The sequence below is a fragment of the Schistocerca piceifrons genome, chromosome 11 (genome assembly GCF_021461385.2).
Source record: "Schistocerca piceifrons isolate TAMUIC-IGC-003096 chromosome 11, iqSchPice1.1, whole genome shotgun sequence".
Classification (NCBI taxonomy): Eukaryota; Metazoa; Arthropoda; class Insecta; order Orthoptera; family Acrididae; genus Schistocerca; species Schistocerca piceifrons.
The window spans coordinates 38151579-38177814 of NC_060148.1; positions in this window are offsets into that span (position 1 = coordinate 38151579).

Sequence of the window (26236 nt, forward strand, 5' to 3'; positions counted from 1 at the left end):
AATATTTGATCACCTCTTTGATCAAATCTTTGACAAAGTAATTTGATATTGTAATACCGGCCTATCCCTTTAATACTATAAAGGTTACAAGAAGACAAAATAAGAAACTAAAAAAATGGTTCAAATGGCTCTGAGCACTATGGGACTCAACTGCTGAAGTCATTAGTCCCCTAGAACTTAGAACTAGTTAAACCTAACTAACCAAAGGACATCACAAACATCCATGCCCGAGGCAGGATTCGAACCTGCGACCGTAGCGGTCTTGCGGTTCCAGACTGCAGCGCCTTTAACCGCACGGCCATTTCGGCCGGCTAAGAAGCTAAAAGCTGCAAAAAATGTGGGGAACCAGATTACTGTCTTCAAACAAGTCAGGAGTATGTGAAAGATAATTAACCCTTGCACTGCGCACTTGAATTGAATTACCTTGCACCTCACACTGGGGTCCACAGGACCCCAGTAAAATGTTATCATATACCATGCATTTGAAGCTCATTAATATATATATTGGACTGTCTTATGTATATGGGACGTTGTAAATACTATTTAGTTACCTTTAGTGTTTTTTTATTATTACAACAACGAGTAACACATGATGTATATAAAATGAGTGTAGTATTGTTAATAAATAACATTTTGTATTTCTTTATGTTTAACTTTCTCATATCTGAATGTGTATAATGCAACACAATGTCTTACTTGACTTTATTTAGTTAATTTCCCTTTTACAATCTTAGCAACATTTTTGTTTTTCTGTTCCTTTTCTTTGAAAGTAGTGAACATCTCAGTTTGCTGGTTAGAGGTTCTGGTCCGTCTGGTGCCACAGTATCTATTTTCAGTATTTCTTCTAGAGTTCTCTTCACATTCCTTCATTGTGTAGGTATAATCCAATGTAGCCCTTAGGTGAGGTGCAATTAAGTTCCATGCCAGTTCATGCAGAAATTTCCTTCGTGGCTTCTTTACGTCAGTGCTGGAAAGGGTAAAGAGAATCATGGCGTTTCTCCCACTTTGACTGAGAATGCCACAGAAAACCCACATAGGCCATCTTCTTGTTGCATGTGCAGTGGTGTAAGTTTTGTATAGCTGATCAAAAGTGTCAGTAACACCTTTTGTTTTATTGTATGAAATTATCATTTCAGGTTTTCCTGTTGTTTTGTTGATGTTGTTTGAGTAGAGCATGGTATACAGCAAGAGAACAACTTTATTCCTCTTTGGGACATATGACAGTAGCGACTTATTCACATCAAAAGCAAATTGTGGTTTTCTTACATTTTAAGAACTTAAAAATGATTGTGGTATTACGGGTTTATTTTTTCTTACAGTTCCCAACATCGTCAAACCAAAGTTTTCAGTCATTGTCTGATAAAGAGGAACTGACAAAAACCAGTTGTCAACAGTTAGGTTCCTATTAATACTATGAATGAATGGGTTTTGATAACTTTCTCACATAATAAGATGGGACAGCTTCATTTTTTCTGTTACTTCTTTGCCAATGCTTGGAATAGCGTTTAGCATGTACTAAGACTTGCAATCATTGAACATCAAAATCTTAATTCCATATTTGCCGATTTCGAAGACATGTATATTCTGAATGGGCATCTGCCATGGAAGCCCATTAGCTGCTTGTCTGTTGTGCAGTAATCGAAAGGGGTCTATAGGGACTTGCAGTTGTCTATAAATTTAGTCCAGATGTACCAAATGGGTGAAAATATTTCTTCTTGTTTTCTTTGCATGCTGGTTGCTTTGTCATCAAATCTTAGGCAACTAGTCGAAGACTGAAATCCCCTTGGTGATGTTGTATCGTGAAACGGCATTGCCAAATTTAGCAGACCAGAGTTCTTCTACACTGGTGTGAGCTGCCTTGTTTACGCCACAGAGATACGAGAGTCCAATGGCAGCTCTTAGCTCTACAGAATTTTTGTAGTGTTATGATAACTTTCCGCATTTCCAGTTGAAGAACATTTGCAAGTAATTTTGGTGTTTGTGTAAGTAACAATCTTGTCTAGCATTTCATCTGTCACTAATAACTGCCATGCTTCAATTGGACTAGAAATAGATCTTGTTTGATCCTTTGGTCTTGGGAGGTGAGTAACTAAATTTCTGGATTTAATTCTTCCTGTTTTAGATGGTACAGTTGAAGACCACTTACAGCCATTCTTACCTAGAAGGATGGAACGATGTTTGCGTTGGAAGAACTAGCATGGGTATCATCGCCCCCTTCTCCAGCCTCTTCCGTACCTAATAGTTCCTGTATTTTGACAAAATCAGGATCTTCATCAGAATCTATGCCTCCAAATGAATCGTCTTCGTGGTCCAACTCGTCCATAAATGTATTATGTAGATCGTCGTCTGTAACGAGTCCATTTACTCATTGTAACTGAAAAAAAAATAGGGCAACATTGAAAGGAAACAGTTATAAGTTACATTCAATATATATTTCAATATTGTATACTTACCAATTTATTATTTTCAATATGCATGAATGAGCTACACGGAATGCACTCTGGGGTAATGTAAACACTATGGACATTCAAAAATCTTTATAGCTTTACACTGTAATGTAGACCCTACGGACATTCAACAATCTTTACAGCTTTACACTGCCACAACAACAATGCAAATGTTTGAGTTAACATCGCATATGTGTAGGCAGTGTTACCAACTTAATATACACTATTTTCAATAAACTGTTGCTAACATACTCTTTGTAATACACAATAAAAAATACGCTGGGGTCTGTAGGATCTTAGCTAAAAGTAATTAACAGAGTATCAGAAGGTCTCATAGCTGTTAGTAGCATTGTCAATACATGTTTTACGAACATATGACAGATGTACACAAAATGACAAAATTGATCCCCTGCAGGAATTAAAGCACTCCTCAATGAACTCGTGTGATTTCTATCCTACGACAGATCAAGAGATTTAAAGCATTGCCACATAGTTTATTCATCTCTGATAAAAGGCAGTTTTCTGGATAGAATGATATTAGCCATAGACTTGCCACTATACAAAAATAGAGATCCAATGTGCTGTGTCAACCGCAGACCATTTTCTCAAAAGTTCCTGAGAAAATAAAGTACTTCAGATTTATGCCATATTTTGAAGAAGAAAAGAATGGCATCATAAATAGCAGATGATTTGAACGGCAGAAAGGAAAATCAATAGTTTCTGTGTATTTAAATGTGTAAATCATTCACAGGGATTAAATCATTGGCAAAATCCTCATGATATATTTTATGACTACTGTGTGACTTGCGGAAAGCTTTTGATCTATTTGATCACAATGTTTCAGTAAGGAGACTTCATTAATTTGGGATTAGAGGAACAGCTCTTAGTACTGTTAAGTGATACCTGCAAAATAGAAAACAGTAGAAACACAATTAGAACAATAACAATAATTACTTGGATTTTAACAAATGAGTCATTCCGTACCACAAGGCAGCGTATTAGGATCCCTAATGTTTCTGAGATAAATATGCAGAGATAAACATACTTAGCTCTTAATACTGAAAGTGACATTATTGTATTTGCAGGTGGTACCACCAGCATAACCAGTGCCGCATTTTAGTTGATGCCATAACAAAAAGCAAAATGATATTTGATTCTATAACTCAGTGACTTGGAATCAATAGACTAATTCTCAGTAAAGAGAAAACTAAAACAATGTTTGAGGACAACAGAAGAAGACTACCGGAGTCATCTCAGTAACAAGTATGCTTCAAAAAACAAAATTCTTAGGCCTCACCATGGATAACAGTTTACTGTGGAAAGACTTAATCGGTATCATAGCAAGCAAACTGAGTTCAGCTATATTTGTTCTTGAGAACAATAAACAGCTAGTAACTGATGATGCTATGTGAATGCTGTTGATGTTATCGTGACCTATGGAATTGAAATATGAGGTCAGTCAAGTGATGCAAAAGAAATATTCAAACTGAAAAATGTAACCATTAGAATGACCACCAATGCAAGAAGATCAAACAGCTGTAGGCAACAGTTGAAAAAATTAAAATTTCAACTTTCTGCAATATTTATGTACTCAAAATACTATTGTTTGCATAGGAACATAGAAACAAGTTCAATAAAAATGAAGTTATACATAACCATCCTAGCAGAAACTGCATAAATTTAAGGTTTCTTTCACATAACATGGCTTAGCTTCAGAAGAAGCCAATAAAACTGTACAGTTCATTTCATGTTCCAAATACCAGCTTGTGAGCGAAGTGTAAACAAAAATAAAACCATTCCTTGTAAGGATACCTTTCTATTTTGTCAATGAATACGTACCATACGCAAAAAGAAATTGGAAATAGGCACACAGCGTAGTATGAAACATAACAGCTATGCCGTTACTGGTTCATTAAGGTTTGTTACCAGCAGTTTCAGTCACATTAATTAATAGAACAGCTAATAGCAAGTCAACAACAATCCTAAGGATTGCCAAATATGGGCAATATCAGTAATGATACACTTTGGAAAATGTGATCATGATGTAAAGCTACAGAATATATTCCTTATACCTTAAGTGACTGTTTATTTCTCTATTGTATGGCATACATTGGTATTCTTATACAATTTAATCACAAATTGGCATCCAGGCATTGAATATAATTGATAGCCTCCTCTGTTGCAGCAAGGAAGTCGATGAAGGTTCGCTCGTGAGCTCGAACTAGCCATTCTTCCACTATGTTCTGGGTTGTTATATTTACATGTCTATTTTCATTGTGAATGAGACTACTCTGCAACAAAATTAATATGTTATTTAATGTACAAAATTCATTGCAATTCTTTAATTTTCTGTTTTTCACTATTGTGTTATTGTTGCAAAGTGTACATAAGACCCTTGAGGAATCACTGTTGTACTCCCAGTTGTGCTTGAAGTATCTATGTGGCACCTGTGCTGATCAGTTTAGTAAATCAATTCTAAAAGGCACACATTGTGCCAACTTTGTACAGTTTACCTGGAAATAAGTAAGACAGAAACTCAAGACTGTGTGTGGCATGAATTAATGTGGGCATTACTACCTACTTGTCAGTATTTGTAACACCAGAGCCTTTGTTTATTCTTGTTTTCTACAGCGGATCAACTCTTTGCAGCAGATAACATGGGTTAAGTACTTGATCTCAGCCAAAGAACTTTTTACAGGAAAACTTCCCAGATAAAACTAAAATGTGCATATTGAGATGGGCAGTAAATTCAAGATATGTTCTTATGTATTGTGAATTGAAATACAATGTGTGTAAATAGACTGCAGAGTAGGTAAAAAATATGTAATTATGTATGAAGCTATAGTGTATAAAGTCACTCCTGTGATAATTAGCTAGAATATGTGATTGTTATTGTGTATAACTGGCATATGAAATATGTACTTGGATCTGATCCACATATCAGCTAAATAAATAAACACAAATGGTTTATAGTTTCATTTTTCCTACATTGTATGGATGCCACAAATATTAACCATCACATCTGGAATTCTTATGTCTGTCTCCAGATTATCCCTGAAATACAATCAGTTTCTCTGTAACAGTGGAGTGATGTAGCCTACATATGTTAAGTAGAGGCTTGAAAAAGTAAGGGTGCGTATGATCTCACCATTTAGCCCCATAATACACCAATCATATCTCATTCAAAGTAAGTTAGGACCAACAAACTTACTTTGTGTCCAAATGGTACATTTCTCAGCATGGGTTATTTGTCAAAACTTCATCTACTTGTCTCCTCCAGAGCACCTGGAAGTATATAACAGGACTTGTGAAACACACTGTATAGAGCCTATTTACCTGATATATTGAGGCTTTTCTTTCTAAATACCCAATAATGCCAAAAATGACAACAGTTTTTTTTCCCTTCAGTAGGTGTGAATTTTTCACTGATAAATGCTCTCACACAGTCAATATTTATTATGCAATACTTGTATTGACCACCTGAGAGTGGTTTTGACACTTTGCACAATATTTGAGTATTGAAGGAGTTGGCAGAGCTTTAGTAATATTGACTCTTGCTCAGTATCACAGTATACTTCGGAATATATTGTACCATGTAAAGGTGATACTGTGTTAAGCAGTTTCTGCCGGGTCTTGGTGATATGCAGACAACCAATACAACATTGCCATGTGAGTGAATACATCAGCAAAGACAGATGACAGCAATCATCCGCTCAAGTATATTCAGGACAGTAGTTTTATTAGATATTTAATGCTTATTCAGCAATTAACTGTTGAAACTAGATAAAAGTATGTAAATGCAGGGAAATAACACTGCAGCTGCTTGTGCATTCATTTCACAAACTTGTATTATACAGGTTGAACACTTCTAAAACTGATACACTGCAGGGACAGGTTCCTGACTGAAATGGAGGAAGAGAGGTCATATGAACATGTGTCTGGAAATGCATTATTGACATGATAAATTGTGCTGATGAATGAAAGTTCCTGTGTCCACATGCCATGTGTTCCTTGTGTGTTCCAGGCAGCATGATTGATGCAGAGAACTGTAAGCAGCAGAGTAGTTTGGTATTTATGTCGAGAACAAGCTGAGGTGGTCCAGAGGCAGCACGACTGTACCAAACAAAGTGTCCTCACAGACACCAACCACATCACACAACATTTCAAGACCTTTTTGGGAATTTGTGTGATGATGGGCCCTCTCAGACAGATTAACATACAGGGAGGTAGTGGCATATGTGTTCATCAGATTTGGATGACTGGGTTCTACGGGATACTGAGACAAACCCTAATACAAGCTCCAGGCAAGTGGCCCACCAACACCGTTTAAACCAAAGTACAATTATGTGTATCCTGCATGACAACCCCTATTATCCCTATCACCTGCAGTGAGTGAAAGGATTGTCAACAGTGGATTTCCCCCTGTGGGAAGGATTTGGTTGATGGTTGTTGCGACAGATCACCGCAATTATGGGATTTCCTTCAGCAGTCTTCTTTACTGACAAAGCAACCTTTATCAGAAGTGGCATCATTAATTAATTTACATAGTCACCATGTGTGGGCTACAGAAAATTCTCGGTGAATTGTTGAAGTGGTTCAACAGCAGTGATTGAGAATCATCATTTGAGAATTGATTCTTGGTGACCATCAACTTGGACCAGTTCTTATTTCTCAGTGCCTCAACAGAGGAATGTACCTGGACTTTCTCAAAAATGCTCTGGATGGACTGCTTGAGAATGTGCCTTTAACTGTACGACAGGTTCTGTAGTTTCTGCACGATGGAGTACCGCCATACTTCCGCATTACAGTTTGCTCACATCTGCACAGCATCCTCCCCAGACACTGAATGGGAATGGGACACGGAGGCAACGTAGCATTTGCTACTTTATCACTGGACTTAAACCTCCTGGATTTTTACCCCTGGGGGTATCTGAAAACCATTGTGTATGCTGCACCAGTTCCTGTCGAACAGACCCTTCGACAGCACGTTCACGATCCGGAGAGAGACCGGAATGCGCAAAAGAGTGTGGCAGTACACAGTGCGACATGTGAATTCGTCCCCTGCATCCCGTGGAGGCCATTTTGAACATCTGTTGTGACGTGGATGTTGTGCAGCTCTGCACTGTGTTCCAGAAGGGTTTCTTGTCATTACAGGCACACTGTCCATTTCAGGATACACGTTCATAAAACCTTTTTTTCTCCAATTCCAGTCAGGAATCCACCCGTGCAGTTCGTCAGTTTTATTATTGTCCATCCTGTATACTGCCGAAATAAATAACAGCACGGCTTACGGTACTGATCCTCTGTGACAGCGTCAATCGAACTTAACTGCTCGAGAGCCAGTGTAGGTACTGTGGAGCAATCATCAGGGCTGCATATGTACCAATCTTATTATTAACTGGTAACCTACAAAAATTAATATGTCATGAGCTCCCAGTAGACTAGCTGCAGCAGGTTGGGGGCTCACGGCTTACTGTTGAAAGCCAGCACCATTTGGAAAACTTTGTGTGTACTGTTCTTTGAATTAATTTTCTTTCTTCTCACTGCATTGCATTGCATTGCAAAAGCCTTCATTTACTTTCATATTCGTAGTTACAATTATGTACACATTTACAAATCCATGTTTCTTCCATTTGAAAATTATACCATAGCAACTCATTGGTATGAGCTGCACACATCCTTGAGCTTTGAGTACTGGCTGGCAATAAAACATTCTCCCTCTCTCATCTTCCCCTGAGGTAAGAGGCCACCTTTACTAAGCCCGTGCTCGAATTTACAAACATTAATTAAAATTAAGCACATCTTAAAATAACACACTCTCTCTCTAAGTATTTTTATTTGTTACAGAGAGAAAATTGCACTGTTAATTAGATCATAGCACTTGTTGACGTTGTAGGATTGGGCTGTTAACTGCTATACACATATTAATATAAAATACGACTGAGAACCACAGGCCACATTTGAGGAGCACGGCTGTACAATAATGTGTCCCCCTCTTTTTCAGGATTATATTATAGACCATTCAAGCATTGTGGAAAACGAAATCCGATTGTTATAAGAACAATGTCTTTTCAACGTATATAAAGTGTTCCAAAATTCACCAATTCTTTGAGACATGAAGGAGCTAACTAGGCAGTTCAATGACCGCAACTGACCTCAGAAAGTGGGTTTAACAATCGACACACAAAAGAATATTACATCAGAAATCTCCTTATCAAAATTACAATACGTATGTTTTTCAAATTTGTAGTTATATGAACTGGCCATTTGAAAATCCCCAAACAAAATATTTACATACAGTATATCTAAAAACAAAGATGTTGTGACTTACCAAATGAAATTGCTGGCAGGTCGACAGACACACAAACAAACACAAACATACACACAAAATTCAAGCTTTCGCAACAAACTGTTGTCTCATCAGGAAAGAGGGAAGGAGAGGGAAAGACGAAAGGATATGGGTTTTAAGGGAGAGGGTAAGGAGTCATTCCAATCCTGGGAGTGGAAAGACTTACCTTAGGGGGAGAAAAGGACGGGTATACACTCGCACACACACACATATCCATCCACACATATACAGACACAAGCAGACTCCACAGTACCTACACTGGCTCTCGAGCAGCTAAGTTCGATTGACTTGTCTGCTTGTGTCTGTATATGTGTGGATGGATATGTGTGTGTGTGTGCGAGTGTATACCCGTCCTTTTCTCCCCCTAAGGTAAGTCTTTCCACTCCCGGGATTGGAATGACTCCTTACCCTCTCCCTTAAAACCCATATCCTTTCGTCTTTCCCTCTCCTTCCCTCTTTCCTGATGAGGCAACAGTTTGTTGCGAAAGCTTGAATTTTGTGTGTATGTTTGTGTGTCTGTTGACCTGCCAGCACTTTCATTTGGTAAGTCACATCATCTTTGTTTTTAGATATATATTTCCTACGTGGAATGTTTCCCTCTATTTACATACAGTGTTATACAATGGCACAAAATATCCATTAGTTATATTTTTAATAAAAATTAGAGGTCTTCATTGTAAGTAATGTCTTTTTTGGATAAACAAAGTTTACATTCTAAAACACATATCACTTTGTACAAGTTCAGTCCTGCTTCAAACAATAAATCATCATGGGTTGCCAAAAGTTAAATTGCACTGCACATTGCAGTTAATTTTCAGACAGAAAATTTCAATGTTTAGTATTTTGCAAAAGCACTTTCACTCTTTTACTGAGTTGTAACACATTTTTTCACCAAGATGTTCATTCCTTCATCAGGTCCAAGTGGCACTTATTAAGGAAATGCACTGCTATCAGTTTCCTTGGAGGTGGTTCTTCTCACCCACAGTACACAAAAAAGTAAGACAAAATACCATATTTTAGTACACTCACTTTTACTTCTAATTAAGTATAAGGAAAAAATGTTTCACACTTATAGAAAATAATGCTCATTACTTTGTGAATAAATACTGGCATTAAATTGACTGTAGTACAAAAGGTGGGGACTAGTAAAAATTTTAAAATCAAGTATACATTACACTGCAAAATGTTACTCTAGTTTATAACTCTGTCTGAAACTGGTTAAACTTGAAAGCTTTGGGTTTCTTTCCCATTTGCAAAATCACTTAAATGCCAAGTCCTGGTTTGAAATTCACTTCACTTGTGGACTCCTATCACCTTAATCTCCAAAATATGAACATTACCTCTAGCTAAAACTCAAGATTTGCAGTAGTGTAGATTTACTAATCATTACATTATGAAAAAAAATAGTCACCATCACGTAACTTAATTACTACTCAATTCAAAATTAAGGGAATAGAAGTTGTACCAAATCCTTGCCCTACTTCTCCACTCAACTATGAGAACTACTCTCATTCGACCAGAAAAATAAATCCTCACAAATTGTTACCAAATAGTTGGCCCGTCAGGATATTCACATCACTCTAGCACCACAGTAATCAGTTAACCAGCAAAATTACTTTTCTTCATTCCAGTATTACCTCTTTAAGCTCATAATTCCTCAGAACACAAATATAAGTTTTCAGATAACATACAGACCCAATAATGCAGCGTTATATGAACTGTACCTCACTGAAATACTGCTCTTTCTGCTAAGCTCTCATTGCCAGCTGCAGCATCATGAATTTCACAATATACGTAGTTCCCTATGTTGCCTAGTTCAAAATTAGATTGTCAATATAGTTACACACATTCGTTTTTATACAGTTATCTTTTTCATTAATCAATAATGTCTGTCAGCTCCATTATTTTACTGTGGAAATCTTATCTACTAAATATCCAACAGAAAGTGTGCGATAGACTGAGAGTACTAATTGGCCAAACATGGAGATTGCACCCCTCCACTGTCCTTCATGCATACAAAACCCTAATCCAACCTATCCTTTACCAAGAAAATGTTACACAGATACTTGCTGCCCCTGAGTTCTGTAAGTTCCTTCATATCCTCGAACTCCGTGCCCTCCACCTTGCTTCTTTCTACCTTCTCTGACACGGATCCCTTACCAACTCATCAAATTCCCACCTCTTCTCACTCACACAGATCAACCCTGAACAAACTACACCATCTGCAAACTTTACTCGAATAATCCTATAGTTTCTCATACACTTTCCAACCATAGTGTGCTGCTGCACCTCTACCAACACATCCCACCAACCCTACCCTACACACCCTCCACATACTTCCCCAGAGTAACTTCAACTGTTTTACCCTCCCAAATTATGAACTGTGTCCAGATAGTTACCCCTCCTACCAACTTTAAACCCACCCTACCCATTCCGCATCATCAAGGCTACCTCTCCTCCCTTTCTCATACTTCTCCTACCCCCTTCTTCCCCTTCCACCCATCCTCACCAAGCCCCTTTGCCTCATCAAATTTTAGCCTCAGTAGTACCTCCTGCTGTGGCTTGTCCTGATGAAGGAGATGGAGTGTGTGGAGGTGAAGAGAGGTAGGGATACAGTGACAGAGGTGCGGCAATGCGCGGGGGGTGGAGGGGACGGAGGACACCAGGGGGTAGGGGGCATCGAGCCTGCGGACAGTGTAAAGGATGCAGAGATGTTGGAGGAAGAGGAGGAGGTGTGGGAAGGGGATGAAGTCATACAGGAGTTGTGTGGAGACAGAAGGCAGATACGGAAGGCAATGCAGAGCGTGTGGTGTTCTAGAATTTTGAGAGCCTTACAAAAGTGGGAGGATAGGAGATCCAGGTAGGGCTGGGATGACAGGGAATAGCACGGATGAGGGATTTGTAGGTGTGGGGGATGGTGGAAGGGTGAAACCCAATTTCTGGCCAGACAGGAGTTTCAGAAGACAGAGGTGGGAATGGGCTTTCTGCTGGATGTTCGGGAGATGGGGGGTCTAGGTGAGGTGGTGGTCAAGGTGAGGCCAAGCTATCTCAGGGTGAGGCTGAGCTGGATGAGATGACCACGAACGATTAGGTTGAAATTGTGGAGATGGAAGTAGCGAGTGGTGCGGCCTGGGTATTGGAGGGGATGATACAATGGAAACACTGGTTGCACCAGGTGGTGAACTGGTAAGTGTGGGTTTGGAGGGTGTGTTGTTACCATTGAAGGGTGGGATAGAGAGCCAGGAAGGTGGTGTCATCAGCATATTGGAGCAGGTGAACAGGTGGGGGTGGCTTGGGCATATCTGCGGCATGCTAGAGATAGAGGAGAGGGGAGAGGACTGAGCCATGGGGGATGCCAGCAGTGGGGTAAAAGATAGGGGTGTTGGTATCATGGAGGGTGACATAGGAAGGATTGCGTGAGAGGCAGTGACCAGACAAACAAAATTGATAGGCAGGGCATAGATCTGGGATGGATGTCATACCCAGCCGAAAGGAAATGTGATAAATAGTCATATATATAGAAGACTCTACTACAAATACTGCTAGCTCTGAAGTATTCTCGTCATAAATAATTGGAAGAAATATGCATTTATAGCAGCAGACCAAAAACACTTGGAGCGAAGGTATTGTTTATTACTTGCAGCGTCTGCCTGCAGAACGAATTGCAAACAGAAATTGAATTTTTTAGTATGCAGCTCTGGAACACAGTGTTGCAAGATGTCAGCGACATATGGTAGCAAGATACTATTCCTGAGGAAGTGTGGCGGGTCTCTCATTCGTTTTGCTTACAGCACGCAGCAGTCGGCAGCACCCCAATATTTCTAGCCACGCGAGTCTTATACTTTGCTTGTTTAAAACTCAGAGATGTGAAGTATTTTGGTAAGTTTCATGTTCGCTAAACCAAAGGAACTGCGCTTTTGACACTATGTGCCTCAGCTCTCTGAAAGTGAGAAATGCCTTAAGTTACAGTCCGGCCGACAGAAATATGCCTCTCCTCAACAATCCTGCAGAGCATCTCACCCTCAGCCTCTTCTTCCCCACCCTTACCGTCACATGTGCCACCATCTACATCCGCCCTTGTAACCCCCCCCCCCCCCCCCCCCGCACACACACACATACGATTTCCTGGCCCACATTGACCGCACCTTCTCCACCTGTGTGATTGCTGCAGACCTCAATATCCACAGCCGTGTTCCTGCCGAACTTCAGCGGTTCCATCGGTTTCTCACCACCCTACAGGGACACCCCATCACACCCGACCAGAGTCCCACACTCCAGCTGACGTGATCCTAGTCTCTCCCAACCTCCTTGGGCGTATCACTGCAGAAGTCCCTGACATAACTGGCAGCAACCACGCCCCGGTCCTCCTCACTATCTGTGACGATCACCGTCCCCGTCCCGTTCCTCCCCTGACGTTCCTCCTAAACTTGTCCACGATTACTCCCACACCAGCTGGGATGCCTACCGATACTCCGTACACACCCAGGTCAAACGCGATGACCCTACCCTCCAATCTCCCGATGACATCTCACGATCTGCTGTCCTCCAATGGACCTCGTCTGACGCTGTAACCACCTGTATCCCTACCAAAGCCATTCAAACTCACCGGCCAGCCCTGCCCTCACAGGCCATCCTTCTCCTTTGTAAATCTCGTCGCCTCTACCGATCCTTCCTCCGCACACTCGTCACCGAGACACACTCACCCGCCACTGGCAATTACGACGTATCTGCAATGTGCTCACTGCGAAGAAACGCCGTGCCTGGCGACAGACCTGTGTACAACTCAATGCTGTGCTCTCAATAATCTCTTCCAAGTACTGGTCTGATTTCCACTGCCTTACTGGGAACCGCTCTATCCCGCACTACCTTCTCCTCCGTGATGACCGTCCCTTTCCTGACAACCTCAGTAAGGCCAACCACTTTGCCTCTCACGTATCCGAATGATTTTCGGTTCCTGTTGTTCCACAATTTGGTTTTCCCCCCTCCCCAACATCATCAAATGTCTGGATACCACCGCTCCTCCCCTTGCTCCTACCTTCCAGTGCTTGGGACACACACCACCATCAGAACTTAACACCCCATCAGCCTCACACTCCACACTAAATGCAACACCACCCTTGGCTGTGACCACATTACCTACTGCCATGTCAAACACTGCACTCCCTCCATCCTTGCAGTCCTCGCCACACTCTATACAACGTAATCCTTGCCACCAGCTTCTACCCAGACCTGTGGAAAACCTCCCATATCCTTATGTTCTCCAAACCCAAAAAGCCTTTATCTGATGCATTTTCCTATCTCCCTAAATGTGTCACCTCCGTATTCAGCAAGCTCTCGGAATCCATCCTTACCCGGCACAGCCGTCACCACCTCCACCGACATCACCTCCTCCCCGACACACAGTCTGGCTTTCGACCGTCCACCTCTGCCAACGACTGAGTTCTACATCCCACTCGTCGCCTCTCCCTCCAGTTTAATTCACGCCGCACTGTCATTTCCGTCTCTCCAGACCTCGAAAATGCCTACGACCCTGTTTGGCCTCCCACTCTCCCGTTTAAACTCCAGACCTACACCCTTCCTATCATCTGTATCCATCTGATTGCCTCCTTCTTCTCCTGCCGCCCCTCCTACTTCAACTGTCCAAACATCTTCTCCAGAATCACCTTGACCTTTTTGCCACATAGTGTAGCCAGTGGCTCCTCTAAATCAATCCTTGCATGGCCTAGGCAATCATTGTAGATCAAACTGCACACTCCTTCCGGCTCCTTGATTTTCCCCTTACCATCTCTGCCCATCCTGTCCGTCTCTGCACCCCCCCCCCCCCACTCACCTACCTTGGACTCACCATTGACCATCATCTTACCTGGATCACTCATCTCTGCCCTATCCTGTCCAAAGCCCACAACAGCCTTAAACTCCTCTCTGGTTGGACGTGGGCATTGAACCCCTCTACCACCCTCCACACGTACAAATCCTTAATCCGTCCCATTCTCTGTTATCCCAGTCCCGCCTGAATAACCCCCCCCCCCCCCCCCCAAAAAAAAAAAAAAAAATCTGTAAGTCCCCTCCAGATTCTCGAGCACCATGCACTTTGCCTCACCTTCCGTATACGCCACCCATCCTCCACGTGTATCCCCTATGACTTGTTTCTTTTCCCCCATCTGCTGCTTTTACTTGACCATATCCAAGGCCTCTTTACCTCCCACTGACTTGATGTCCCCCATCCCCTGGTTGCTCCTCTCCTCTCCAACCTCTGCCCGCTGCTGCGCCTACACCCTTGTGTTGCCCCTACCCTTCACCCCTACATCTTTTTTTCCCCAAGTGGCTTCTGTAAACTCCCCCTCCTGAATGATGCTCTCTCTCCCTCCATTTGTCCCTCCTATCAACTCTGGCTGTCCCCTCCCCCCCTCCCACTGTCCTTTTCCTTGTCTCCTTCACCCCCTCCCCTTCCTTCCTGTTCCCTTTTGCCCACCTACCCTCTCTTTGACTCCTTTCTCTCCCCCGAGTACTTTTGCTTTCCCCTTCACTGCTTTCCCCACTCCTTCTCGCATTCGCCATGCCCCCTTCCCCCCCTCTTTTACTGTGTCCTCTCCCTCCATTGGTTCCCCCCTTTTTGCTATTACTCTCCTTCTGCCCTCTCTTTTGAAAGGGTCCACCCCCCGCCCCCCCCCCCAATCAGCCTTCGTGTCTGCTTTATAGTGCAGTGTTTAAGTGTTGTACGTGCCGCTTTGTTTTTTATGTGCTGTGAACAGATACCATACTGTCACTAGATGTGTTTTTTAACTCTTGTGAACAGAAACAAGACTGTCACCAGGTTTTTGAATTGTGCCTGTCTAATTACTATGTGGTTTAAACAGCCGGTTTATCGCCTGTTTTTATTGTTTATACTGTACTCTGTACTCATTATGTTTTTAAGACTCTTCTGCAGGCAGCAAAGCGGCATATTACGTTGCTGCCAGTCCCCCCCCCCCTTTGGGGGTAAATCAAAATCAAATAAAGAAAAAAATAAAAAAAACGTAAATACGGGGAACATACAACAGAAGCTGCATCAACGAAGAATTTTTAACTTGAACTAACATGTGATGAAAATTGCCGCATAGTGTTGTGTTGATGAGTCGTCGCATTTAGTCGCGAGAAGTTGTTGGAATGATACTAACAGTAACGCATATGACTGGACCAACAGATAGTAAAGTATCTAGTCCCTGAAATATGCTTTTATTATTTGTTTATTTTCGTGTACTGTATTATTACAGGACACGTGGAATTGTAACAAGACATGAAAACTATAACAGACGTGCAAATGTAATGTAAATAATATTATCGATTTTTTTTTTAATTTCTCGTTATTTTATAGCTGTTTTCATACTACAGTAAAATGTGTCAAATGCAAATAGTAGTGCAACACGCATGTTCAATGTTCATGAAACTTATCAAAATGCATCACATCTCGTATTTTAAACAAGCGAAATATAAGACTTGTGCGGCTACAAATATTGGGTAACTGCCGATTGCTGTGTTAGTAAAGCAATTGAGAACCGCCACACTTCCTCAGCCAGCGTATCAGGGTGACATCTGTCGGTGACGTCTAGCAACACTGCTGTCCGGAGCTTCACTCTAAATCGTTTGAATTCTTCATATTTGATTTCAGTTTACAATTAGAAGCTGTACAGGCAGGTGTTGGATAAGCAATAAACACGTTTCATCTGTTTTTATTCGGCTCTTATAAACGCATTTATCTTCCAATTCTTTATGACGAGAATCATCATACTTAACAATATTTGTGGTAAAATGTTCTACATACTCAACCATTCGGAGTGCTTGTTCCATTCGAGGGTTGGATTCCCTCACTTCTTCGTCGAAGAGTTTCACTGCCTGGGCTACTCTCAGGGTGCACCCTCGACGTGGAAGATCTCCACCCTTGCCTTGCCGTCTGCTCGTCGTCAGTACTGCTCGCCGCCGCCGCCGTCGTTTGGTTGCCGCCTGCCGGTCCTCACCGCCGCCGCCGTTTGGTCGCCGCCTGCCGGTGCTCGCCGCCTGCCGCCGCCGCCTGGTCACCGCCGCCGCCGCCGTCTGGTCGCCGCCGCCGCCGCCCTTCTCGCGCGCCGCCACCATGTCCCAACCCACCACCAGTACCACTATCATTTTCACCTCTCCCTCCGCTGCTCCAACCACCATCACATGGAGCTCATCCTCCACCCCACTTCCCGTCCTTCCTTCTCTCCCTGTCCACCCCACCCCTGCGCCACTTTCGGCTGTACCCACCCCCAACTCCTCTTCCCCTATCACTGTCGCCCCATCGACAGCTCCTGACTTTCCGCCGCTCCCCGCACCGCCTCCGACAGGCTCCAAGCCAGCACGGATCTCTGCTCGACGTTCCACAGTCTCAGTGACACCCACGCCCCCACCGTCTGCTTCTTCCGCTGCTCAGGGTGGTCCTGCCCCCCGCCATCTCCCCCTGCAACCCGTCCCCCTGCCCCCTCCCCACCCAGTGGTGTCCACGAAACCTTCCAAGCGCCCGAATGCTGACCCTTCCCCCGAAGTCTCCTCCAAAAAAACCCCCAATCCCCGTGACCCACCCACTCCCATGGACGCGGCCCCGACCCCCACCCCCGCCACGCCTGCCACCCACACCTTTGTCCTCTCCAATCCTGACCCTCAATTCCTTGATGCCCGCTCCCTCACTCTCGCCATCCGGAAATACTGCCCCAATGCTCCCATCTCCCAACTGATTCCTCGCAAGGACTCGGTCCTCATAAAATCCCCCAATGCTTCCTTCCACACCGACCTCCTCTCCCGCATCCCTCGTATCCAATTTGGCCAACGTGCAACCCTCACCCCCTACCACACCCCGTCCTCTCCCCGGCAGCCTCAACCTCCCCGACGTCCGCCGACCTTCACCGCTGTGATCACGAAGCTTAGCCCCGTGATCACGGAGGCTGAGGTGTTGGCGGAACTCAACTCCCGGCCCGACATCGAAATCCGCTCGGCCCGTCGCATCTTCAATGATGCCGGGCCGACTTTTCTCATGCGGATATTCACTGAATCCTCCTCCTCCATTGACCGCCTCCTCACCGAGGGAGCCCTCATCTACAATCAGCGCCATAAGGTGGACCCCTCCCGTTCCCCTGTCCAATCCTACCGCTGCCAACGCTGTCTCACCTACAATGACCACGTTACCTCTGCCTGCAAGAACCCCCCAACTTGTCCCCACTGCAAAGCCTCCCACTTCCTCAAGCATTGCCCCAACCTCACCTCTCCCCCCTCCTGCAACACTTGTAATGAACCACATCCTACCTACTCCTCGAAGTGTAAAGCGAAACCTCCACCAGTAACCCCTGAGCTCACCGTCCCTGTCCGTCCTGTTGATGACCCCATCCACCCCAACAACTCGCTCCGCCCTCCCCCTACTGCTGAGGACATCATCCGTTTCACCACCATTGTGCTCCAAAACATCCACCCCTTCCAGCGCTCCCACACTCTTTCCCAAATCGCCCTCGCTGCCCGTTCCATCTTCTATCTTACCACCTATGCCACTTACTCCCACAACCAGGCCCACTTCACCTTCACCCCCCTCACCACCCTTGTCTAACTCTCCACTCCCATGGTACAACAACCGTACCGTATCCTGTACCACAACATTCGCTCCCTGCCCACCCACAAACTCCTCTTCCTCCACACCCTACGTCAGCACCGCGTGGATGCCTTCGTCCTCAATGAAACCTTCCTTCAGCCCCGTATCTCCGTCTCCACTGCCCCTTACACCCTACATCGTACCGATAACCCGTACCCTCTGGCACGTGGCGGAGTTGCTATAGGCCACCTCAAGCACCTCCCTGTCCGGCCCCAACCTCTCCTTAACAATCCTGCCGAGCATCTCACCCTCAGCCTCTTCTTCCCCGCCCTTACCATCACCTGTGCCACCATTTATGTCCGCCCTCGCACCCCCATCCCGTATGATTTCCTGGCCCACATTGACCGCACCTTCTCCACCTACGTGATTGCCGCCGACCTCAATATCCACAGCCGCGATCCTGCCGACCTCCGGCGGTGGCATCAGTTTCTCACCACTCTCCAGGGAGACCTGGTTCCCCTGCCCCAGCACACCCGGCCCGAATCCAACACCACTCCTGATGTAGTCCTTGCCTCTCCCAACCTCCTTGGGCGCATCACCGCGGATGTCCTTGACCTCATTGGCAGTGACCATGCTCCTGTCCTCCTCACTATCTCTAACGGTCGCCATCCCCGCCACGCTCCTCGCCCTGACGTCCCTCCCAAACTTGTCCATGATTACTCCCGTGCCAACTGGGATGCCTACCGGGATTCCATTCACACCCAGGTTGACAGCCACGACCTTACCCTCCAGTCTCCTGATGACATCTCTCGCACTGCTGCCTTCCTGCACCAGACCTTGTCTGACGCCGTCGCCACCCATATCCCCACCAAAGCCGTCCACCCTCACCGCCCCGCCCTGCCTCCACAGGCCGTCCTTCTCCTTCGGGAGTCCCGCCGCCTCTACCGCTCTTTTCTCCGCACTCGTGACCGGGATACACTTACCCGCCACCGGCAATTACAGCGACACATCCGCAACCTGCTTGTTGCGAAGAAACGCCGAGCCTGGCGCCAGACATGTACCCACCTCAACACCACGCTCCCCATCAACTCTTCCAAGTATTGGTCTGCTTTCCACCGCCTTACTGGGAACCGCCCCACCCCCCAGTACCCTCTCCTCCTTAATGACCGTCCCTTTCCTGACAACCTCAGTAAGGCCAACCACTTTGCCTCCCACCTCTCTGATGTTTTTTCCATCCCAGATGATCCCCACTTTGATTATTCCCTCTTCCCTGATGTCATGGACCGTACGAATACCTCTGTTCCTCCCCTTGCTCCTAGCTTCCAGTACTTGGGCCACACCCCACCATCTGCACTTAACACTCCCATCACTACACAGGACATCAGTCTCACACTCCGCACTAAACGCAACACTGCTCCCGGCCACGACTGCGTTACCTACCGCCACCTCAAACACTGCCCTCCCTCCTTCCTTTCCCTCCTTGCCGCCCTCTACAATGTCATCCTTGCCACTGGCTTCTATCCCGACCTGTGGAAAACCTCCCGTATCCTGATGTTCTCCAAACCCAATAAGCCTCCATCTGATGCCTCTTCCTATCGTCCTATATGTCTCACGTCGGTGTTCAGCAAGCTCTTGGAATCCATCCTTTCCCGGCGCATCCATCTCCACCTCCACCAAAACCACCTCCTCCCAAACACCCAATGTGGCTTTCGACCTTCCTTCTCTGCTGATGACCAACTCCTCCGCCTCACTCATCTCCTCTCCCTCCAGCTTAACTCCCGTCGCTCCGCCATTTTTGTCTCACTTGACCTTGAAAAGGCCTACGACCGTGTCTGGCATCCCGGTCTCCTGTTTAAACTCCAAACCTACGCCCTTCCTATCAACTACATCCGTCTGGTGGCCTCCTTCCTCTCCCGCCGCCCCTCCTACGTTACCATCCATCATGCCAATTCCCGCACCTTCTACCCCTCTGCCGGTGTGCCCCAGGGCTCTGTCCTCTCCCCTCTCCTCTACCTCCTGTACACAGCAGATATGCCCCAACCCCCCCTCCAGTGCACCTCTTGCAATATGCTGATGACACCGCATTCCTCGCCCTCGCTCCTACCCTCCAACGGTCCCAACGCCTTCTCCAGAATCACCTTGACCTTTTTGCTGCATGGTGTAACCAATGGCTCCTGAAACTCAATCCTTCCAAGACCCAGGCAATCATCGTAGGTCGTACCACTCGCTCCTTCCGGCTCCTGGATTTCTCCCTTACTGTCTGCGCACGTCCTGTCCGTCTCACCCCCACCCTCACCTACCTTGGCCTCACCATTGACTGTCACCTCACCTGGACCCCTCATCTCCGATCCATCCAATCCAAAGCCCACACCCGCCTCCGCCTCCTCAAACTCCTCTCTGGCCGGACATGGGGGTTGCACCCCTCTACCATCCTCCACACCTACAAATCCTTAATCCGTCCCATCCTCTGTTATGCCAGTCCTGCCTGGATATCTGCCCCCCCCCCAAATTCTATCAGTCCCTCCAGATCCTTGAGCGTCATGCACTCCGCCTCGCCTTCCGTATCCGCCTCCCATCCCCCACGCGGCTCCTCTATGATCTCATTCCTTTCCCCCATCTGCTCCTCTTCCTCGAACATATCCGCATCCTCTACACCTCCCGCCGTCTTGAACCCCCTCACCCCCTGGTTGCTCCTCTCCTCTCCCATCCTCGCCCCCTGCCCCGTCATCACCGTTGTGTCCCCCCTACCCTCCATCTCTACACCCTCCATCTCCTTTCCCAAGGTGGCTTCCGTCAACTCCCCCTCCCAGATGATGCCCTCTCTCCCTCCATTTATCCTTCCTATCAACTCTGATCCTCCCTCCCCCTCCTTTCCTCTGTCTTTTCCCTGGGCTCCCTCTTCCCCCCCCTTCCGTCCTGTTTCCTCCCCACTACACCTCTCCCTACCTCCCTTCTCCCCCCCAGTCCTTTTGTATTCCCCTCCTCTGCCTACCCCCCTCCCTGTCGCGTCTGCCCCCCACCCCTCTTATGGGTCCTCATCCTCCATCAGCTCCTTTCCCGGTTCCCCCCCCCCTTCGCTTTTACTCTCCTTTCCCCCCCTTTTTGTTTTCCCATCTCCTGTTCAGTTTCCCCCCACCTGCTCTCGACTGTGGTGTCACCTTTGCCGACTTTTTCGTGCTGTGTTCTAGTGACTATTCAGTGTTGTGTTGCGAACAGAAACCATGCTGTCGCTGGGTGTGCGTTTTATATACTTTGCGAACAGAATCCAGACTGTCGCCGTGTTTTTTTTTTTAATTGTCTATTGTTTCCCCTGTCTGCTCCGTATGTATTTTTATTCGCTTCATCATCCCTCTGTTGTTTGTTTTCATTTCCCCATTTTCTTTTCACCTTGTTACTCAATGAGTCCCCGATTTTATCGCCTGTTTTTTATTATTATTTATTCTCCTGCTCTTTGTCAGAAAACCTGTAGGCTGCAGAGCGGCGTCCTAAGCTGCTGCCAGCCCGCCCCCTTCGGGGGGAATTGAAATTCAATAAAGGAAAAAAAAAAGTGCTTGTTTTGTATGTCATTAAATAGTTGTAGATCAATTTTTGGATGGCGCGGGCCTTGTTGCCCGCACTACCGATTTAATAAAAGTTAAGGTTACATTGATTGACTGATATTCAGTAAGTTATTTAATGATTGGTGTCGCAGTTCACGAATTAGCTGTCCTATTTCGGCGATTTCTGCTATTAATCACGGTAGATGTTACACGATCATTTGCCGCCAATGAGACTTGCCCACAGGCAAAATTTCAACGAAACAATCATTATGAAGTATGTATTACTTACGTCCTTCCTTTGGCTTTACTTTAAATTGTTAGTTTAGTTTAAATTAATAGTGTTATGTCGAGAATCATAACAGCAATTACCACACTGTACCATAGGAGTTCATGTTTAGAATGTGTTCTGAACACGTTTTTACGCCTTCACAAGTACCTGAACCACAATGTAAGTCAGTCGATGTAGCGGTAATTCAAAATATCAGTGATAACAGAACTGGAAAAGTTGTCACGTCGGCTTTACACCGTCTTCGACAGAAGTAAGGTTAGTTTCTGTGTTTGTGAATGAAGTTACACATCATTTGTGCAAAGTGTGAAACCTCCCCACACTAAAGTGCTTTCATTACCAGAAATATTAGCAGTTGTATAATGTGAATTATATTGCTAGTGATTAGTAGAGGTTTAATAATCCTCGTGGATTTCCATACACAGTTCCCATTTCGATTAGTGGATACTCTATGTACCCAGCCACATCTAAAAGAGATAATCACGAAGATTCAAAATGACTCGTCAAGAATTCCCAGCCTAAAAGAGCCATAGTTCATAATAAACTGTGCAAAATGAGTATTGGTCCAGTGCGTAACTGAAGACGTTATGTGATAAGAAAGGGATGCTAAATAAATGTGAACTATACTGTAATTGAATAACGAAAATTCCATTCTGATCTTTCATCCTATTCCCCAAAATTTTCTGCCATATATTTAATGATAAAGGCCTGCTAGATTCTCATACTCATCACTGTATCCCTCCCACCTTTAATGTTGGTTGTGATGACAGACTGACCTGTAGCTAAGCCCAAGGTCTAGGTTAGGTCGAAAACTTGCGTGTTTTAAGATTGATGATGTGCACGTCAAAACAGTGGAATGTACTGATCTTACTGTTACAGGTTGAAATTGGAAATTGTACTAACGGAAAATTTTGAGATACAGACAAAAGTTTAGCTGAGTATTGTACTGTTGCAAAAAATATCCGCCTTTTGAATACAGCTGTTAAACATTTGGTAAAAGTTACATAGTAGACACCAGATTGAATATTTTTGTAGTTAATGGATGGTATATGTGTGTAATATGAATGAAAATACTCATAAGAGGCTTATCTATAATCTGTTTTCGAAATGACCGTGCAATTTTAGCCTTTATGATGGAGTGTGTTTAAATATCTGTCTATAACCACAACCTTTTTATTTTTCTTTTATTCGGTTTCAAATCCCCCCCGGAATGGGTCGGGCTGGCAGTAGCTTTGTACGCTGCTCTACAACCTACAGAATTTGTAAAACATAATAAGAAGATAATAAGTAATAAAAGCAGGCGATTAAAACAGGTGACTTTTCAATTGTAAAATGGCAGAAAGTTGTGGAAGTTAAAATATAAAACAAAGGGTTGGTGCTGCTAATTAAATACACTGGAAGAAGACAGGTACACTAGTAGACAGACAGTTGAGAAACACTGTGACAGTCTGGTATCTGTTCGCAAGAGAGAGAAAAATCACACCCAGCAACAGTACGGTTTCTGTTCGCAACACTTCGGAAAAGACACACAACAGTTATCACCCGTTTAAAACACTGCACTAAAAATTAGGCACGAAGAAGACACTGCACAGTCTCAGGCAGATGGGGTTGGCATGGACAGAAGAGGGGAGGGGGGGGGGGATGAAGCAGCTGATGGAGGGAGAGTACTCATAAGGGGTGGGGCGGCAATGTCTTTGCAGAACTAGCTAATCATATTAATTGTAAATATATTCTTAGACAACTTACATGCGAGTGTGTCAACATGTGTGTCCCACTTTAGATTGCTTTGAATTGTTAAATCAAGGAATTTTACACTAAAGTCTTTTTTACTAATTCATTCCCTTTGTATACTTTAATTTCATCATTAAAACTACTGTTGTTAAACTCCATGAGTCATGTTTTACTACCACTTACATTTGATGGATTTCATTAAAGTACTGTGCAATTTCATTTGTCACGTTCTTACAATGGGTCTCTAGTTTATTAAATGATTAAATGATCCCCTTTTCCACACAATGGACGTATAATCTCCATACAGAACTATTTTGGAATTCTGAGTGCAACATCTTATGTCATTTACATAAATTAAAAACAGAAGAGGACGCAATACTGAGCCCTGGGCACTCCATTTTTTATATTAGTTATTTTGGATTTGTGAACACCTCTTTCAGCTTTGAGCAGTACAAACTGTTTTTGGTTACTCATGTAAGATTTTATTATCTAATGAGAAGTGCCTCTGACTCCAATATTCCACGCTTTTCTAACAGGATTGTGACGCTCACACAGTTGAAAGCTTTCTCAACATGGAGGTGTATATACCTGCAACATGTTGCTTGTTCTCGGTGTCACTTGTTATCTCTTCAATTAATTGAGCAGCTGCTGTGCTGGTTGATTTACATATTAAGAAACAATTTTGATTTTCAAGCATTAGGTAGTGCATCCAGAGAGAGCTTATAATTCTGCTGTATATGACTTTTTCAACTATTTGGAAAAGACAAAGTATTGAGGTGGGTCTGTAGTTTTGAATGTTGGTTTTGTCTCCTTTTTTAAAGATTTTGGGCAATTTTTAGTCTGTCTGTGAAGGTGACTGATTCTATTACATCATTTACTGCTACAAACACAGTTTGTCTGCACGCTTTTAATACATTAATACTGAGGTCATCATGCCTGTGAAATGGGAAGATTTTAGAGAGCCAATGATGTTAATTATTTCTTTGCAGTTTGTGGGGCTAGATGTGTGTTATGCTCAGATGGATTTCCTTTAAAATTATACTGCAGGTTATTATGTTTGTCATTGATAGCTTCCCCCGCCGAAGAAGTATGTTCATTGAATATTTTAGCAATTCCAAGTTCGTCTTTTGTTACCAACCCATTGTGGTCAATATTAAAGTCTATACACCTTTTGCCCTGCCTGTTATAAAATAGATACTCGCTCCCAAGACACCAGTAGTAACACTGTGTGAAGCCTGAAGCTTGTTTGCAACATAGCTGCTCCTGGTCTGTATCAATAAATCTTTATAGTATTCTTGGTAAGTTTTGAAAGCCTCCTTTAGCTTGAAATTTAGTCTGTTATTCAACATTGCTCTCTGGAATAATTTTAATTTTTCCCTTGCTTCAATGACATTATTATTTTTCCATATACTTCTGTTTATAGTTTTAGTTTGTTCAACTTCTGTGGCTGCAAGGGGGCATGTTGCATCAAAACAATAGTAGAACTCAGCAGCAAAGCCATCACAGGCAAATCTATTGTTCTAAAAATCATGATATGTGTGCTAATATGCAGTTCAGTCTATTGATGTTTTCATTGTACATTATTCTTTTTCTGACATATAGTTTCCTTTTAGTGGCAAACGGCATCTAATTTGCCTCCAGTTGAAGCTGTACTGCGTTTTGATCAGAGATGGCTAGTTTTTAGAACAGCTGTTCTGTAGGTAAGATAGGTCACATTTATTATTATACACTACTGCCAATTAACATTGCTACACCAAGAAGAAATGCAGATGATATACGGGTGTTCATTGGACAAATATATTATACTAGAACTGACGTGTGATTACATTTTCACACAATTTGGGTGCATAGATCCTGAGAAATCAGTACCCAGAACAACCACCTCTGGCCGTAATGAAGGCCTTGATACACCTGGGCATTGAGTCAGAGCGTGGGTGGCGTGTACATGTACAGCTGCCCATGCAGCTTCAACACGATACCACAGTTCATCAAGAGTAGTGACTGGCATATCGTGACGAGCCAGTTGCTCGGGCACCATTGACCAGACGTTTTCAATTGGTGAGAGATCTGGAGAATGTGCTGGCCAGGGCAGCGGAAGAACATTTTCTGTTTCCAGAAAGGCCTGTACATGACCAACACGCGGTCGTGCATTGTCCTGCTGAAATGTAGGGTTTCCCAGGGATCGAATGAAGGGTAGAGCCACATGTCGTAACATATCTGAAATGTAATGTCCACTCTCAAAAGTGGGGTCAGTCCGAACAAGAGGTGTAACCAATGGCACCCCATACCATCACGCTGGATGATACGCCAGTA